General features: G+C 33.8%; 1 protein-coding gene across 1 annotated transcript in view; it reads right to left on the minus strand.

Annotated features, from left to right (window-relative positions):
* The window catches only part of LOC143183297 (neural-cadherin-like), a 387,170-nt gene extending 369,031 nt beyond the window's left edge, over window positions 1–18,139 (minus strand). Inside the window, exon 1 of the mRNA XM_076384825.1 lies at window positions 17,861–18,139. The gene's annotated coding sequence lies outside the window, so the exon portion shown is untranslated. The remainder of the gene's footprint in view (window positions 1–17,860) is intronic.
* Window positions 18,140–18,347: the final 208 nt, after the last annotated feature.

The following is an 18,347-nucleotide window of genomic DNA, read 5'->3' on the forward strand; positions in this document are numbered from 1 at the left end:
AATAAACAAAATATTGTCACGTATGGTATGTAGTTTAGTTATAGTAGAGTTTTTCCAATTTTATGACATCTTCCATCGAGGATGCTATTTTCTTAAAGTTTACACTTATTTTCCTTTCGAAATTAATTTCCGATAAGTTTGTTGAGGAAAGGTTTTTCTCGTAAAGAATTATGTTATAATTTTTATAAACTGCATGTTTGAGGTTGTTAATTATAAAATTGTCGAATCCCAAAATTCTGATCTTAAATAAAAGTTTGTTCGAATATACATACATAGTAAAAAATATACAAGAGTCAATTTTCCCTAACAATGAATATTCACCCTCAAACTTACAATTACATAGTCATCAGCAACGAATTTATTCATGCGTAGATAATATATTTTGTTTTGTTGAATAAGAGACTCTGGGGAAATGAAAAAAATTGTTCCAAAATAATATAAGTAGGTACTGAAAGAAACTTATAATGAGAAAATTTTCTGTAACAGTAAGGGATACAGTAAAAGCCTAAGCACAACAGCTGTTTAATTCTTTATGGTCTGAGAAATTCCTTGACATTGAAATAGTAGACCCTCAAAACTGTATTGTATCATGGAATTAAATTACAAAATATTGTAAATATTTCTCAGTGTATCTTAATAGTACATTTTGTAATCTAAATCATCACCTTTTACACAATATTCTTGATGCAATTTCAGTTACAATAATTTGAAATCATGAAAATCGTAAAATAATTGCATACCTACAGAAAAACTTCTTTTGTATTAATAATGAAGGATGCTCTATATTTCTGAGCAGTAATCAAAATACATATAATGAAGTAAATTCAATAAAAAAGCCATTATATAGTATTATACATATACAACCGTCCCAAAGGTTTAAGTAGGTAAATATTGTTTCCACTCCAAATCAGTTATCCATTATATTGCAGTGAAGAAGTTAACGACTGAAATCGAAAGGAGCAAGGAGTGCCTTGAAGAGAGTGCTTATGTGTACTATACTGCACTAATAAGCCTATGAGAGCTCTCAACTTATCCCTACATATTTCGTATTTAAAAATAGAAGTCAATCTATTATAGGAATGAAGCCTCGAAAGAGGATCTGAAAGAAGAGAAAACAGACCTTCAATGAAATGTAATGAGTCATATGCATATCCAAAGTATGAACATGTTTATCAGACTATGCGGAATTTATTCATGATTTTAAAAATATATATAAATACACTAGTATAATTTTAAGTTAAAATATAAAAATTTGTTGATTTATTGCATACGATTGTTTAAATTTTAATTTTAGTTGTTTTCCTGTGAATTCTACCATCTAGTTTGCCTAATGAGAATAGTCACTGTTTTGCAATATTGTACTATATTGTGCAATGTATTGTTGTTCCTCGTTGTATAGTTATTCAAAATAAGGAGCTTAGTTAGAGCGAATATAATAAATGTCACTGCACATGTATACTTTGCATTCGTAAAACAATCAATACTTCTTAAAACTAATTCAAAATAAATTTATTGTTTTTAATAAATATGTAAGTACATCTTTCTTCGTATAACAATTTACGTTAGGTACATATGTATTTTAAAAGTTGTATGAAATAATACATTTTCAAAAATATTCTTTTAATTATACCTAATTAATTTGTCTTGAAACGTGAATGCATCCAATAAAAATCCTATGAATCCAATAAATATTAGTTTGTCTAAACAATTTTTAATTTAAAGAATTATCTATACATTTTCTCAAAGTTGAAGCCTGTGAATGCTTTCGACATTCACGTAAAATCTCTCCTTCAGAATAATGTAAGCGTAAAAACGACTTCATGTATTCGCTGCTCGTCGCAGTATAAGTTAACTCTTTCTTTCTTTGCGGTATGAATACACCCAAGTCATCTCAGAGAAGCGGAAAAAGTCCTGTTTGAATGAGCTGTTTAGAGTTATTCAAGCTATTCGGTGTATTTCAGGCGGAGAATTTATTTATACACGGGGGTCATCGTACCGTAATGTAAATACATGTAGTAGTTTCTTTGCAGCCGCGGTGAGACTCGCGATGACATACGATAACAGCCATTATGACATGATTAGTAATAGTGATTATGTCACATTCCACCAGCGAAACGTTGTAGATAACGTTAATGGAATTACAAAATCAAGCATTGTTACTACCCCTACACTTTACTCCAAAAAGTTTTTTTATTAGTTTCAGATGGATATCTATAATGGTAATAGTGACTTATTTTACGACTAAAAAAGTTTATTCCTTTATTTTAATTTTGTGTAAAATACTATTTTGAGAAAAACTATATTTAGCTTTTAATTATGCAAATGAAGTCTATACAACTCGGCGTGATAGACTTATTATATCTCCCATTTGAATCTGTAAGACTTTATAATAAAATTTGGTAATATATCATACCCAATTTCGTTATAACAATGTCGTATTAATTTGGTAAATATTGAATACTAATAAATTTTAGTCGAAGTCTTCGTACCCTAAAATTATTCGTGCATAGTTAAGAATCGGTTTGTCAGATTAAGAATTAGTAATGCAAATCAGAACGTCAATATCAATTTATGAATTTAAAATACAAAAATGACAATAACAGATGGTCTTTGTCCCTTGAATAGAATAAGTAATTTAAAAAGTCACATAGTGATGATCAGAAAAAATTTAATATCGATATTATTTTATTAGATGTCATATACACATAATATAAAACATAAGCATAGAACAACTTTTATAAGGATATTTCTGATTTATCTTATCAGGGAAGCTCTTACCTCTATATGACTACGAATAAGAAATATATGTACTTTTTACTAGTAATCAGCATTATAGGTTAGAAATATGTATATTGTAATATTCTAAATTTATTTACTGCATAAAGTTTTCCCAAACATCGCCCCTAAAACCGTCATATTCTATAATCGTACACACACATATTACATCATACCTAAAATGTATGTGTGTTATCATAAAACGATCTCCCTAAGATAACATGTAGAACTTTTCATCATACTGTCATTCCATTTCATCTATGTTCAACTCCTAGGATCAATACGCGAGCCCGGATTTATCTACAATCTAGAGAATTACTCAAAAGGGAAATACGCTTCGACGGGAAACGTTTTCTCTCACGTTCATTCTATAGCGGTCCATTCACCCGCATGATGTGACAAACGATCAGCTCATGGAAAGATGCGACTACGGAGTTCATAGTTCATATCGAAACGGAAGCACCGTTTCAGATACAGCGTAACTTTGACCTCGACGATGCACAGCTGTTGGGACAGGATTGAATCATCGTCACCTAGAATAATCTGAGGCTATTCCCTATTTACAAAATTACAGCTCCCTTGCGCGTAACTGTTCCCGCGTCGATTCTTTGGCTCATTGTACTCTACCCTCTAACGACACCCCTACCCATTGTCATGAAGGCACGCACTACCGTCCTGCTTGGGGAATTTATTCTATGCACCCTCCCTCGACAGCTCTATCCACCCTTCGACGCGTTATAGGTTTGCACGCAGACACGAACCTTAATTAGTATGAATGTCTGGGTATTGCAGTTCTTCGATGAACGTGCTGCTAACCCGCAAGGATTTTATTTCCTTTGCTCAAGGTCGTGGAGCATTAAATGGAATGTTGGATGAATTGCCAGATGTAAAGTTAGAAAATTTCTACTTACACGAGGACAAATTGAAAATTGCTGGCTGAGTTTCCCATTATGAACATATACGTTTTCTTTTTTAAGAAAAGATCAATGGTAAGTATCAATGGTAAGACGTAAATAAAAGTATTATAAATGTCAGATTAGTCCTGAAATGTTGTGAAAGATGTGAAGAATGATAATATTGCAACGATGTAATACAGAGGGTGCCACTTAAAACAATATGGATAAGTTTACATAAATATAAATGATGGAAGTGATCAAAGTAAAAAGTCTCAAAAAATTAACTTGTTATTTTAATTGGTATTGCATCGATTTATATTTCAGCATTTTTTACTTATTAGTAGACTATTTTCATAATTATCGCCACATATGTGTGAGAGAAGAATAGTTTTACTGCGCTAATATTGAATGAGTAATATGGCAAATACTTAACAAAAAACTTATATTTACTTTTCATATTTACGTACATACTTGAGAGTGATTTCCTAATTGTTTTCCTTTGCATTCGATAGAGATCTAATTATCTTAGTTAGCGATAATCTAGGTATGCTAATGTATAAGGTGTATCGGCCGAGATAGCACAAAGCATCTTAATAACGTCATAAAGACATTCGTGCCCAACATTCGAAACGTCCTAACGACGACGGTAATATTCTCAGAATGTCGTAGACAGGTCATGTGAACATCTGTTGTTATAAAACGTGACATCTTTAAGACATCTTCAGAACGTCATATAGATGTCTTCAGGATGACTTAAAGATGTTTGTTCTAAACATTCAGGACGTCTTACAAATATCGCTAATCTCCCAGACAACGCGTAGACATCTTGCGTAGACATCGTAGAATGTTCGAGACAAACATTCGTACATACAATGGACGTAAGTAAATTTATAAAATAAATATTTTATTAATGCATTATAATATTATTTATTAATATTCACATAAGAAAAAACACACACCGCGCATACAATCCACTTTAAACTCAACTGTGGAATAAATACGATACACAGTTATATTTTATTTCATGCAATTTTTCATGATAATACACACCACACCCCACTACATATACATAATTATTAATCAATCTTATTATAAAAATTTTCCCTAGCGAAAAATGTGGAAACATTAAAACACGATGAAAAGTTTTCATTTGGAAGCATAGGGCCGCACAGTCGGGATTCGACTAACTTGGATCTTTCGGAGCGGTAGCTTCTCGTTAATAATAACATTTTCAGGAAAAACAATATTTTATAATCTATAATGTGTTAAAGTAACATATTCTCACGTTCGCTTTATTGTACCGCGCATACGATGTCAAAACTAACCTACAAAACTTCTAGAGCATCCGAAATTTAAGTCTTACGAACCTTCTAAGGATGTTCAAAATGGACGTAGGATGTTAACCAAACATTAACCGGACCTCCTTTGGATGTATGGTGCTGTCTGAGGTTCTACTAATGTCCTATTCACGCCTTCCGAACGTCTTATGTTACAAAATAGGAGGTCTTTAATACGTGTTCAATACGTCACATATTCATCTGATACGTCTTTGAGATATCTTAAGGACGAAAATTTCAGATATTGTTAAACATCCATCTGGTACATCTTTTAGATGTCTTAAGAATGTAAATTTAAGACGCCTTTAAAGCGTCCATGTAGCATCTCTGATGGTACGTCTTATGGACATTAATTTCAGATGCTTTTAAGACCATCACGCGGTATATCCTACGATACGTCTTAAGGACGTAAATTTCAGATATCTTTAAGACATCCATGTATTGCGTCTTTAAGAGGTCTTATGGATGTAAATTTCGGAAATCCGTAAAACGTATGCTGTCGGATATTTTTAAGACATCTAAATTATGTCGTAGGACGTTCAAACATAAAATAGACATAAAATGAACGTCTTGAAGACATCGTGTGCTATCTGGGATGTACTCTACTAGCACCAGTGCTCTCTAAACAAAACATGAACACTGAAACAATGCAATAGTTAGGTGTACTAGAAAGTGTACTACAATTCTATAATATATAAAACGACAACAAATGTTTTCATTTGAACAGGCAATTGTTACTTTAAATTCCCGAGATTTCATATTTATGAATTATGAAGTTATAGCTCGAAAATACATACTTTTAACCTAAATTAGCTCATTTAATTTTGAGATCGCGATTTACATTAAATTAGGAACATAAGTTGTAAAAAATCATAAATTATGAATTGTAAATTCTTATGTCATTTAAATCAAAGTATCAACTCCTGGCAACAAAATATTTAAAACTTTTTTCTAAAATTTTGATTCCACTTATCAATGTAGGTATTCCTACGTATAAAAAATACTGCCATGATCAACGATTGTTAATATTTATAACATTTCTTCGCAATGAAGTTTAATGTCGCATCAACTGATCAAAGTGATTTTCTTAAGTATCAGAAGAATATATTTCTAATTTACTTGGAACACCTTTAGTATCCAATACAACCTACGTTATCTTGTATATCGTTCAAATTTTGAGACAACGTATCGATTGTCTGAAAGAGAAAATACCATCTCTATAATGGGAATCGTTTAAGTAAACGTGATTGCTAGAATCGTCGTACTCCTTCCAACAGAATAAAAACCTAACGATCCGAAAGTTGCGGCGTCTTTATACGCCACAAGATTTTATTCCGCCCCTTCACTATCGTTGAGGGGACCGAAGAAGCTATCAGATGATTGTACAAAAAGAAATTGGTTCTTGGGTGAACGGTAATGAGAGTTTTTGTAGTGATAATCGTTCAAACGATTGCTATCACGGACAGTATCGTAATTTCCTCTTGCCGTGAGAGAACTTGAAGATGATAAGGTTAAGATTTCATATGTATATGTCTCATAGAAGTTTCCAGGACAATATTGAAAAAACAGTTACTTATGTCATAACTGTAACAAAATCAAATATCGTAATACTCTTAATAACTATTTGTGGGATGCACTTAGCACATAAAGAGAATTTAAAAAGTTCTATTGTATTTATCTTTATTTTATAGACATAGCGAGTTTTGGATTATTACTTAAATTATTACTTAAATCTGATAATTTTATGGGAAAGTACCAAATTAATGCATAATGTAAATTATAGTACTTTCAACTGATTGTAAATGTCATCAATTCTACTGATTATGAGAGTTAGCTATTTCTTGTCTGCTATGAAATATTAGAAGACGAAGAGGATTTCAAACACACACTTTTCAATCGCTGTATTTTAAGTTAGTAGCACGTCGTGAATTGTGTTCATTTCTAAAGCTTTTAAGGCAACAGTCAGGTCCTCTTGTATCGTTGAATAACCCGTACTGTTTTTCTCTTCTTCCATCAGAAATGGACTAACACTGACAAAGTTACCTATACCAGTCGGCTTAAACTGACAGTCAGTGCATTGTTAAGCAACTTACAACCACATTGCCCCTTTAGCGAAGCGCTGCAATGTCGGACAAACTGTGAGTCGCAGTTCCCTTCACTGATCTCAAGATGACTTTACCCTTGCAAATTGAAGCTGGATCTGCCTGAGAGAAGCTCCATCGTGAAATTGAAGCACAGGCCATTAGATGTCTACCAAATGCAAGGGAAGATCGTTAGGAAACTGTTCGTGAGAATTTATATAACGAAACAGCCAAACCTAATCGAGGCAAAAATTAGTCGTAAACTGAATTGCTACTTTTCCTTCCGATTCCATGGGTCGACGAACCTTAAATACCGCCATGGCTGTTACCTGAACTGCAATCCTAATAGTTTTCATACTAATTGCTAAAGCATCATCTTCACAGTAATGAGTTTCTCTTATCACAATTTTAATCAACAATTTAAAACAGCATTGTATTGGTTTATTGTAGAGTTCCCGATATTGACTTTGCTCAATATCTTGACAAGTACTGTATCAGAATACAAGCTTGAAAAATTTGCTTTTGAAATATTGAAGAATATTTATATGACTATTGTAAGTCGATGTGTACGTAGGTACTTTGATATTTTAAGAAACAAGTCTACTTTCTTTTCAATAATCTAAATTAAATTTATAGTTTTAATGTTATATGTACAAGTTATTATTACTTGAGTAATATTCTTTAAAAAATACCTTCAGTATTTACTTTAAATATACCTAAGTGTAGAGAACAACAATTCACATAAAAAAAATTAAGTATAACAATTACATACAGTATAAAATATGTATGTGCACTGTATACATACTTACTCTACATACATATGATTTTCAAATAAAGGTGTTTCTGCTTATTTATTGTTCCCTATCAGACACACTGTATTTGTGCAAAATAGCTTTTTCCTACAGTACATAAAATCTGGAGCATTGATTTAATATAAATTTGCAACATTTTTTCAAATATTCATATTTATACGCATGTTTAACTCCATGTTATGATTTGGGCAAACAACGTCAAAGTTGCAGTTTCTATGGATGTTTTAAACAAAAAGATTTTTTAGAAAAAGTGAAATATACAGATCGAATACCATATTTGAATTCTATAATATACACATGTAGATATATGTCTATGTCATACATAGCAATAAGCGTTAAAACGAGTTACCATCAGCTACAGGCGATGATACATTAACGACAGTGAAATCATCAATGATTCCCATTAATCGCCAAAACAAGTGGCAACGAAGATAAAACAAACTGTAACGATAAATTAAACGGCATTTGGAATCAAATTGATTATTTGTCTTTTATGAATGACGGCACGCGAATCAGTTGATTCAATGAATCATCCTGCTATGAAACTTCAACAGAGCTCATTTAAGAAATAAAATTAATGAGCTTCATACAAAAATACTTTTTCTGAAATTTAAGGCAATGTGGATTTCTTCTGTCCAAACCGAATAATATATTATTATAATTTGGTGTAATTAATTAAACACAATTTATATTTTGTATTATACTATTTGCTGCGCGTGTGTGTACGGATGCATACATAATTTATAATGCTTAGATATACTTTCACTATACAATTTATGAGCAAATTCGTTATGAATATAGAGAATTTAAGCACTCTGATATTACAAAACTTTTCTTATTAAAGAAATGATATTAGATTATAGCAAGTTCACAATAAGACATTAGATTTTATAAATCTATGTTATGTATATTCCATATAGAATTTTGTATCTCTTAATTTTTAACGTCATAGAAATTTCGATTTCTTATAAATGTGGATACACTCGATGGATTTACAATGCTATTTTCAAAAATGAAAGATCAAGCATAAAAATGTTATTCTATGCATATATATGTATTTTCTTTATAACGAACTGTTTTAAAATTACTAAAAGCGAATTCTTACTCTTCGTTATGGTTTCCGCTTAAATACGTAAACATTTATTGATGCTTTACGAAATTACCAAGAAGAAAAATATTCAAATCTATTTTTATGAAGAGGGTAGCTAGAAGCATCAATCATGCATAAACGTTCATTTATACTAGGCTTTAATATGTCAAGGATAATACATTGCTATAAAAAAAGTGACAGATGGTCTTCAAAACATACATTAAAAGCTTTAATGATAATCTTCAGTGCAGCAAAAGTGAAAAAAGAAATCAATTTTGCTGTAAAATGAAAGGATTGACCTAGTAAACATTAGATATGTAGATAAAAAAACAAGCATAAATAGCTGGGAGAAGCTATCCTGTATTTAAGATATAGTTTATCTGAAATATCTGTCAAATAACCTTCTCTAAAAAATACATTACAAACAAAAACTGTTCATATTTTCGAACTAAAAGTTTCCACGCATATACAATCCACCAGGATGCGATTTTACGTGGAACAATAAAAAACAAATTTTTTTTCGTCCGAAGCTTAATCTTCGAGGATAATTAATTTTTTAAATTAGTTTAAAACAGAAAATTAGATAGAAATAACGATAGTGTTGGCCTTGCAACCTTTGACTTTTATGGGAACATATCAAAGACCGGGCGTACACACGTAGGATTGTTGAAAGCATTACACACTTGAAACAAATAAATTATGAAAGAACTTAAAGCATTAAAAAAAAATAACATATTTTAATCTGTTAAATCGTTTTCTGTTCGCCAAGCAGAGTTACATATGCAGCAACAGGGGCGATAGTAATAAAACATGAAAAAGGAATAATCTACAAAACTGTATCAATTACTTGAATCATATTTCTGTCAATGTTTCTAAATACTAGCTTAAACAAGGACAGCGGTAATGGAATGATACAATAACCAAGTTCTACTCATCCTTAATCACTTATGTATCACACAAATCTTCGAAATCGGTTATCTCGAAAATGACGCCTCGGACCAAAAAAATGTACTAAATTGTTTTTTTTATTTTTTCACGTAAACACTTTCTTCTTCTTTAACATTTTGCCATCCACACGATTACTGCTTAATTTGTAAACATAACATCTAGTCTACTACTTATTTGTTTTACTTTGCACTTTTGATAATTTACTAAACTGTTGCTTTTAAAAGGACATTATGCAGACAAAATCTTAAATCTCTGAATGCAAAAGGTTAAAATTATATATAGAATTATTATAATGTTATTAACACATATGCAAACAATAATGCAATTCTATGCGATCTAGAGTTAGAAGCAGTTAAGTTTGAACCTAGTTCTGCCAGTCACAATACAAAATTTTGAAACTGTCATCATGTATAGTGGACTATCTTGTTTCATGCATACGAATAAGCAATAACAATGTATCACATACATATACATAAATTCATTCTGCAGTTGGACTTGAGAAGTGTTTCTCTCATCTCATAGTACCCTAATCCAAACTCATTTGTTCCCAACTGAATTCCAGCGATTGGCAATGCGTCCAAGTAAATAGAACGCGTTCTTAAAGTTTACCCAACTAGCTCAGTTATAGCCTACATATTTATTAATATCGAATATAAACCTAATAGTGTCCAAAGATTATAACACTTCCCAATGATATTAGATAACTAGAAATAAGTATTTATACAAAAAAGCAAATCCAGAAGAGCGTTAACATTTTGAAAGTAGATTTCAATCCAGAAGTAAATCTTCGTTGTTTTGTCCGGAAGAACAAACAGCAATAAGTTTGAACAGGAATTGAAGTAGAAATCCAGAGGTTTCACTCGTCGTCGTCACAAATCAGTAGCCTTACACGTATAAAATACTGCATATAAATATTTTGTGAAATAACTACATCTTAGTAAGTCTTCTAAGTAAAGGTACGATAAACATTTTTTATAGATTATGTGCTGATTTTATGTTTAATATGCACTGCTGCTTATATGTACCTATAATGTAACAATGTTAATTTGTAGCTTCATGATTAGTCGCTTTTATATGTCCTTTGAAATATTAATCAAGACAGACAGTTATATTTCTAAATATTGATTATTAGAACTGTTTGAAAGCATTATACCTACTTTTCCCATTAGACCCCTAAACACATAAAAAAGTGTATGGCTTATTAATAAATATGAATTTCTTCTTCATAATTTAAAATTTTAATCCTCAATATTCTATTTTCAGACTATAACAAACTTTTAAATAATGTGAATGTTAAGCTGTATTCTCTTTTTTACTACAAATATGTCACCTTTTTGTATATTAAACAGTTAGTAATCAGGACAGGGTATTAAAATCGACCTGTTCTCAAATATTAAAATTTAATTGCTTTAATAATGTACCTTTTCAAACAAGTTCTAATGGATAAAAACAAGAAATTTATTAGTACTGTGGAAATCTCTGCTTAATGCGCTAGGTAAAACTTTTTTATGCAAGGTTTTATTTTGCACGTATCTAAATTGTATTATATTATACATGCGCAATGCATGGATAGGACGAAGAAGAGATGAGGCTGTCTCAATTTTTGCAAAATAACGTAAATGTATAGGAAAAGCTACTGTTTATTCGTGCGAAACAAGATTCGCAGAGCTTCAGACAGACAGGACGGTTTAATTATAATATCTCCGTTTTATGTTAATGCAAAGCATTCCAAATGATAAGCAAGTGATAACCGTGGAAAATTCAGCATTAGGGAATGGGACACGGTGAACCGAAAGAGATACTATCAGGTTTCATCATCATATTCTCTACCGCTACGCTTCCCGAGCAATTATACAATTGCAAGCACAATTAAGCCACTATCACGCAAGAAATGGATAATATAAGTTCAACAAATATATTATAAATACTCGTCGTTCTGAAATTTAAATTTCAACTGGAATTTATATAAAAAATCTTAAGCTAAAATATATTAAGAGAAGGGTGTACACTCTTTAAAATATGCAAAAGAAAGAGTTCAACGGGGTAATCTGGTCTAGAGAAGACATAAACTGAATTTTTTGATTTTCCAAAGTCTGATGTTTGAACGTCTGTTGCATATGCTAATGATTAATGTGGGAATAATTCGAGGAGCTGATAGGGTGAACCTCAGCTTTTCGAGCCAGCAAGAAAGACCGCATGCGTACGTGACATTCTTCTTACTTGAAAAATGTGTTTTTTAAGATTTTTTTCGGAATTCCAAAAGATTATGAAGTTACAGAAATGTAAAGAAAACTATACCTGGATTGCTGTATTAAATATCATCTCCAAATACGACAGGGTTTTATATATGGAATAAATCATTCTAAATGAAGAGATTCTATCAACGATTGAGTAGAATTTGGCTTTATATAATTTATTAAAATCATGTTTAGGAGTACATCTCTGATATGGGATTTCGTATTGAAGCATCTGCATTTCGGGTAATAATCAAATTTGCAACATTTCGAAATAACCACTTTGATGTTTAGTATCAGATTCAGTTTTATTTTGAGAATGACCGTCACAATGGGAATGAAAGTTAACTCCGAAATAAATGATTCTGTTAATATCGAAAATCAGACGCGTTCAAAAAGAGCTAACAATAAGCAGTACAAATCAGAACGAAAACGCCATAACGATCGATTCAGCTGAATTTTATTGACGAAAAGAGGATCCCGGTAAACTGCTGGCACTTCTGATTAAATATAAGCAAATACTTCTAATTTTCCTTCATAACATGTAAATTTACAGAGATGGTTTTAATGTTATTTTCTCGAAACAACATCCATAAATGAATGTCATGTTATCTTTATGATACTTTCGATTTTAGCGAAATTTTATGCTTATGTTGTCATTCCCGTCTGAACTGTAATTCTACTCTCAAAATTGCTCTTTTAATTGACAAATTAACATTAAAATCAAATGGAAGATAAAAGACATTTTTTATTAATATGACACCATTTTATTAAAAAGTAATTTTAATGTGCACATTCATACAGAACAAAATTTTTCAGTAATCACTTTTTTCAAATACCTACACAAATGATGGAATAACGTCAGTTAGTTCAGAGTCTTAAGGAAATTATTACATTTGTATGTGTTCGTATAAGCATTCAGAAAGATTAATTTATTAACAATAATTGTATGTTCTGCATTTACTTTAATAGCTCATAAGAAATTGCAAAAATCTGTAAAATGATACTCATGCGCTAAACCAAAATATCCACTCACAGAATTTACAAGTGCGTAGTCACGTTACTAATCATTTTATTAATTCTTTGCTAACTTTTTATCCTAATGTGTAATACGGTTTAAAGCACAAGAACACTATTTAAAATTACAGAATAAAGAAACAACGTAACCAAATCTTAATAATTTCCTATAGCTATAACTACATAGCGAAATCCCTACAGATTAATTCAGTGTTAAGACCACTGAAATAAAATTATAGTACGCAAAGTGCCTTCTACAAATAGATAACAAGAACTAAGATTCGAGTCTTGCTCGTGCACAAATAACAATGAACCTTAATTAACGGATTCCAGACGTGAGTCATAGGATCGAGGACATAGAGGAAGACCCATTCCCAGTAACGATCCTCAAAACTTTCTGTAACGTTTCGGTACAGCGAAGATATCTAAACGTATCCATGCGTAGGAGCTAGAGACGGGGTGTCTCTGAAAGGATCCTCCATGATTCGTTTATGACAGATAGCGAGAATATTCGTGGAACTATGTAAATTTCGTTCCTGATTCCTGGCGAATGGCATCGCACACCAAATGTCTGCGTTGATGTAGATAACCATGTCTCGACAACACCGACAGATGCCAGACGGTCGGTAAATCTTTTATGAAATTACCGTGAAACCATCGGCATCGCGCCACCCTATCGTGGTTGTGCTCTACGGTTGCGCAGACGAGCTGCGCCCTGGCACATGCTTTTGTAAAGAACTTGAACTTTCTACTTCAAGAAAGGGTAAGGAAGCAATTTTCCCTGCATTGCGAGGGATTTAAGAGCTGTTTCTGACGAGATGCCACAAGAAATGGCGATATGGTGCCATGTTTATATCCTTCTTGCAGTAATATCTAACTCTATTGTACTCTAATATTTCTACTTTTTTTTTCTTTTAAGTATTTGATAGTACAGAACTTATGGAAATTTATTTTTATTTGCGAAAAGAATATAAGTTATTGGCAATTATAAGAGCTTCTGGTGTTACTGTTATCACACTGTTTAGTTTATCACTGCCCGTAATGATCTCTTAAAACCCTTAACTTCAAAATATTCTATTACTAAGGTGTACACTTTGATGAGAACTTTATTGAGAACATGTATCAGAAACTCTTCAATATGTGACTATATGTTTCAAACAGGGTCACTACATGTCACGGAATTAGGACAATATATAACAAGCACTTTCACGCATCTCACACAGGGAATACCTACAAACAAAGAATCAGTCGTCTATCAAACGTTTCTGTACTGAAAGTTGAAATGAACATGATAAGTTATGTTATGTATGAGAGTTTTTTTACACGATCAAAATCAAATTAACTAGCCTAACACTAAAATTATGTGTATCTCAACGACACTTTAGAGTTTATCTACATAATTCTGTCTTACCAAATTCGGAGTAACTTGACTTGGAGTAACCTAAGCACCACGGATTCCTTTCCTCGAGGCAAAGTGATCTCGATTCACCGGACTTCCGTCGTAACAGTGATCGTCGCCCGACAAACGATGAACTCCGACCTAAGTAGCCGCTTAGAAAGCTGGCCGCACACAAACGTTAAAGAGCCTTTAACCGAAGGGAGTCTGAAGAGCGAAAGAGGAGAGATAGAGAGAAGCTGTTCAGGGTAGAGACGAGCATTCCACGCGGCGGTTGGCGCGTGCGCGCGCGTACACACACACCGTTTCGCCTAGCGTATAGTACTACGTCGGTGTCAAGCAGAAAACCTATTTCCACAAAACGGGAGTCTCAGGACTGACTGAGAGAAAAGCACACAGCGTTTGCATGCGACAATGAATTCAATTTTTTACGTTTAGTTTATGTTAAGCCTCTTTTCTTGTTAACGAAGAGAACGTCACAATTTGCTTTTATAATGTTTGTACTTTTTGTCTTGACTAGCAAACATACACCTCAGGTGAAAATAATGGTTATATATTTTTTAAGTAGGTTCAGCGTAGCATACAATTTCATCACTGACTATAAAAATTTCACAAATAGAAATAGTGGTCAAGAAAAGTTTACGTCTGTTCATTTATAAATGCAAACAGACTAAAATCTTAAAATAAATTTTACTTGTAGTGATATTGCTGACACATTTTGAGGAATTTCGTTAATACTGTAACATTGTATCATTCTGCTATTCTTTAAATTCTAAACTTTCTTTTAATCAATACATTTACTTCCAATATAACTAAGATACTTGTTTTATTTTATGTATACTACATTAGACGTAAGTAACTAATGCAGAATTATTGTCTACTCAACTGTTTGTCGCTATACAATTCTGCTGGTCATTTAGTCAGCATTTTCGCAAACGAATGCCGGAACCATGAGCTACAAACCGTTCAGAAAACGTCCCCCATGAACATTACTTCCGTCGTATTTCGGGACTGGCGGGCTTCCATCGGTACGGAGCACGTTGCATCGTTTGGTCATTGATCGTATTTTGCCATCTGTTACCGTAAACGTAAAGCTTGTTACTTTATTTAGTTGCCAAGTAAAACTGTAGAAAGTGGCACCCGTGTTTTATTTCTTGACTTTTTAGAACTGTTCTAAACTTTACAATAACTTTTAAATCGTATATTATTTGAAATGAAACAAATATTTTATACTTATTAAAAAAGATTTGTTTTCAGTTTGAAAAAAGTATCTGTTCTTTATTATGTATTCTCTCTTAAAAACTTTTTGTTAATATTTTGTCGTAGAAATTCTATTTATACAAGATCACAAAGTTTTTTACGCTCTTTATATTGATCAGGTTTAATAAAACGTCTTCATAGTCCCGAAAGAAATAATTTAATACAACGAATATAGTTACTGACATTTAACGGCTTAACAAACCGTGCCTTCTCTGCAGATTTGATCTAATCTCCATTAATCCCTTCCTTTTTGCTGCTTCTTTTCATTAGTCAAAAAGAATGCGATGCCATTTACCCTGGCAACACATCGCCACGGTAAAAGTAACTAGATAGCTCGTATATCTGCGTTGGAAACAGTTATATTTCTCCGTGGACAGAGCAGATTGGACACGCCTACGAGTTGGCCCTATTTCGATCAGAGATGCTCGGGCAGTTTTAGAAATTTGCCAAGAACCATACGAATTTTTCTGAATTCTTTCCATTCCTCACTCCTAACACAAATCTCAGATAGCGTTCAGTTCCTCCTTCATAATGTCTAGAAGCATTTCACGTGATGAAAAACGTGACAGAGTCGAGGAATAAAAAATTATCGACATTCCAAATGAGAAAAGCATAAAATTTACATTCACATCAGTGCCATCGAAGATAAAACTAAGAAAATCGACTGTCGTACGTTCAATGAACCTTGCTAAAATACGGCTTACAGAGTGGCACGAACCAATGAAAGATTAACGACGTCCCCGTTCCAACTGATCGATAAGCTAAAATTCGAGAAATCTTACATAATTGAGAAGCGCGCAGCGACTTGGAGTGGAACGAACCCTTGACGTTTCATCAACGATTGAACGCTTAGCCAGCCACTGTCCGCACGATACAATGAACGGAGCTATCACTGCGATAACCGCTAATCATTTAATTCTATCTCGGGCGAGAAGAAGATCGCACGCGAAGCCTTCCCTTTGTATTGATTGGCTTCATTCGTCGAAATTCACGAAACCCGCGAATAGGCAAGTGAAAAAAGGGATGAAAGAGGGAAAGAGAGCGCGCAAGAGAGAATGATCGTGCAAGAGTAATAGAGAAAGAAAAAGAGAAAAAGCGAGAGTAGGAGGAATTGGGGAGGAAAGCGATGGAGAGAGAGAAAGGGGGAGAGAGAGAGAGAAGGAGAGAGAGAGAAGGAGATAGAGAGAGAGACGAAAGGGAGAAAGAGAGAACAAGAGTGCGAGCTCCCGTCCTGACTTCACGTGGCTTCTATTGATTTACTACGAGGCGCTGCTTTTCCCAAAGAACCGCAAAGTCTCGTAGTGAAAAGTTCGCCGCCGATCGATCTACTGTCAGTTGGAATTAGCTCGTTGCCGTTGTCTCGTGTATAGTCACGCTGCCACTGCAACAGTCTGCTCCGACAGTTCAGTGACACGGTACACTATACGACACACGGCTTTAACCGGGCTTCAGGGAATCGACACTCGTTGTTTCCGAAACCGAACAACTTACTAACGTAGCACGCCACTACATTCCACGGTGCATCTGGTCTTCCTTTGAACTGACACACTCGTCTCGCAGTATTACAGAATTTGTCGATTATTGTTAGTATTAGTATTACTCGTGGAAGGAAAATAGAAAAACATTTATAAGGACAGATGTCTACGAGGATAGTGTTAGAAAGCAACAGTACCTAATCTCTTCCTCTCAGGGGGATGCTAGCGAATATTTGACCTTTCGTAAACTGTGTCAAAAGATCGCGTAAACGTCAACTGCCGTCAGGGGGTGGGCGAGTACCAAGGACAAGCAAGTGAGGTAGAGAGATGAAAAAATAAAGAGAACGAAAGATAGGGGCTAAGGGGTGGAAAAATGAGCAGGTCGCAGGCCGCAGGGCGTACGGGCTACATCCGTACCTCCTTACTTCGGCAAAATCAATAACCTGTTTGGGGGTGTAGGAGAGAACCTAAGGAGAGAGGCCATATAATAGCACCGCCGCACTAGGTAGCACAAGCCAGGTGTGCTGTAAAATACGTACGCTTGTCCAGGTGCAAATATCCAAAGGTTGTCTGTTCCTCGCAACGCCCGTAATCGCCACGTAAAAGAAAAGGGAGAGAGTAAGCCAGCACCACCCCCGAATGTCCTAGCACCTGCAACCGCTGCTGGGTATCTCTAGCGACCCTCCTTGCAGTCCAATCAGATCAACTTTAAGAAACGAATCACGACACTCGATCGGCATTCACCGTCTAGTCGCCCGGTTTAGGGTTCAAAACCAGCTCTGGCACAAGCTCACCACGCACCTGTATATTATCGATGATTCCCCAGAACTTTTATACGAAACTCAGAATCCTCTATGACGATCACACTGTCGAGAAGTATCTCCCTCTCTCAGATACTGCTTCGTATCTTCATTTCCCACCACTTCGAGTACGAACGTCTCTCCATCCGAATCACGCGCTCTTCTCTCCACCGGAAAGGAGACGATTCACTACCCAACCTGGGTGTCCGCTTCGAAAACTCCAATT

This window comes from Calliopsis andreniformis, chromosome 1, assembly GCF_051401765.1.
Source record: "Calliopsis andreniformis isolate RMS-2024a chromosome 1, iyCalAndr_principal, whole genome shotgun sequence".
Classification (NCBI taxonomy): domain Eukaryota; kingdom Metazoa; phylum Arthropoda; class Insecta; order Hymenoptera; family Andrenidae; genus Calliopsis; species Calliopsis andreniformis.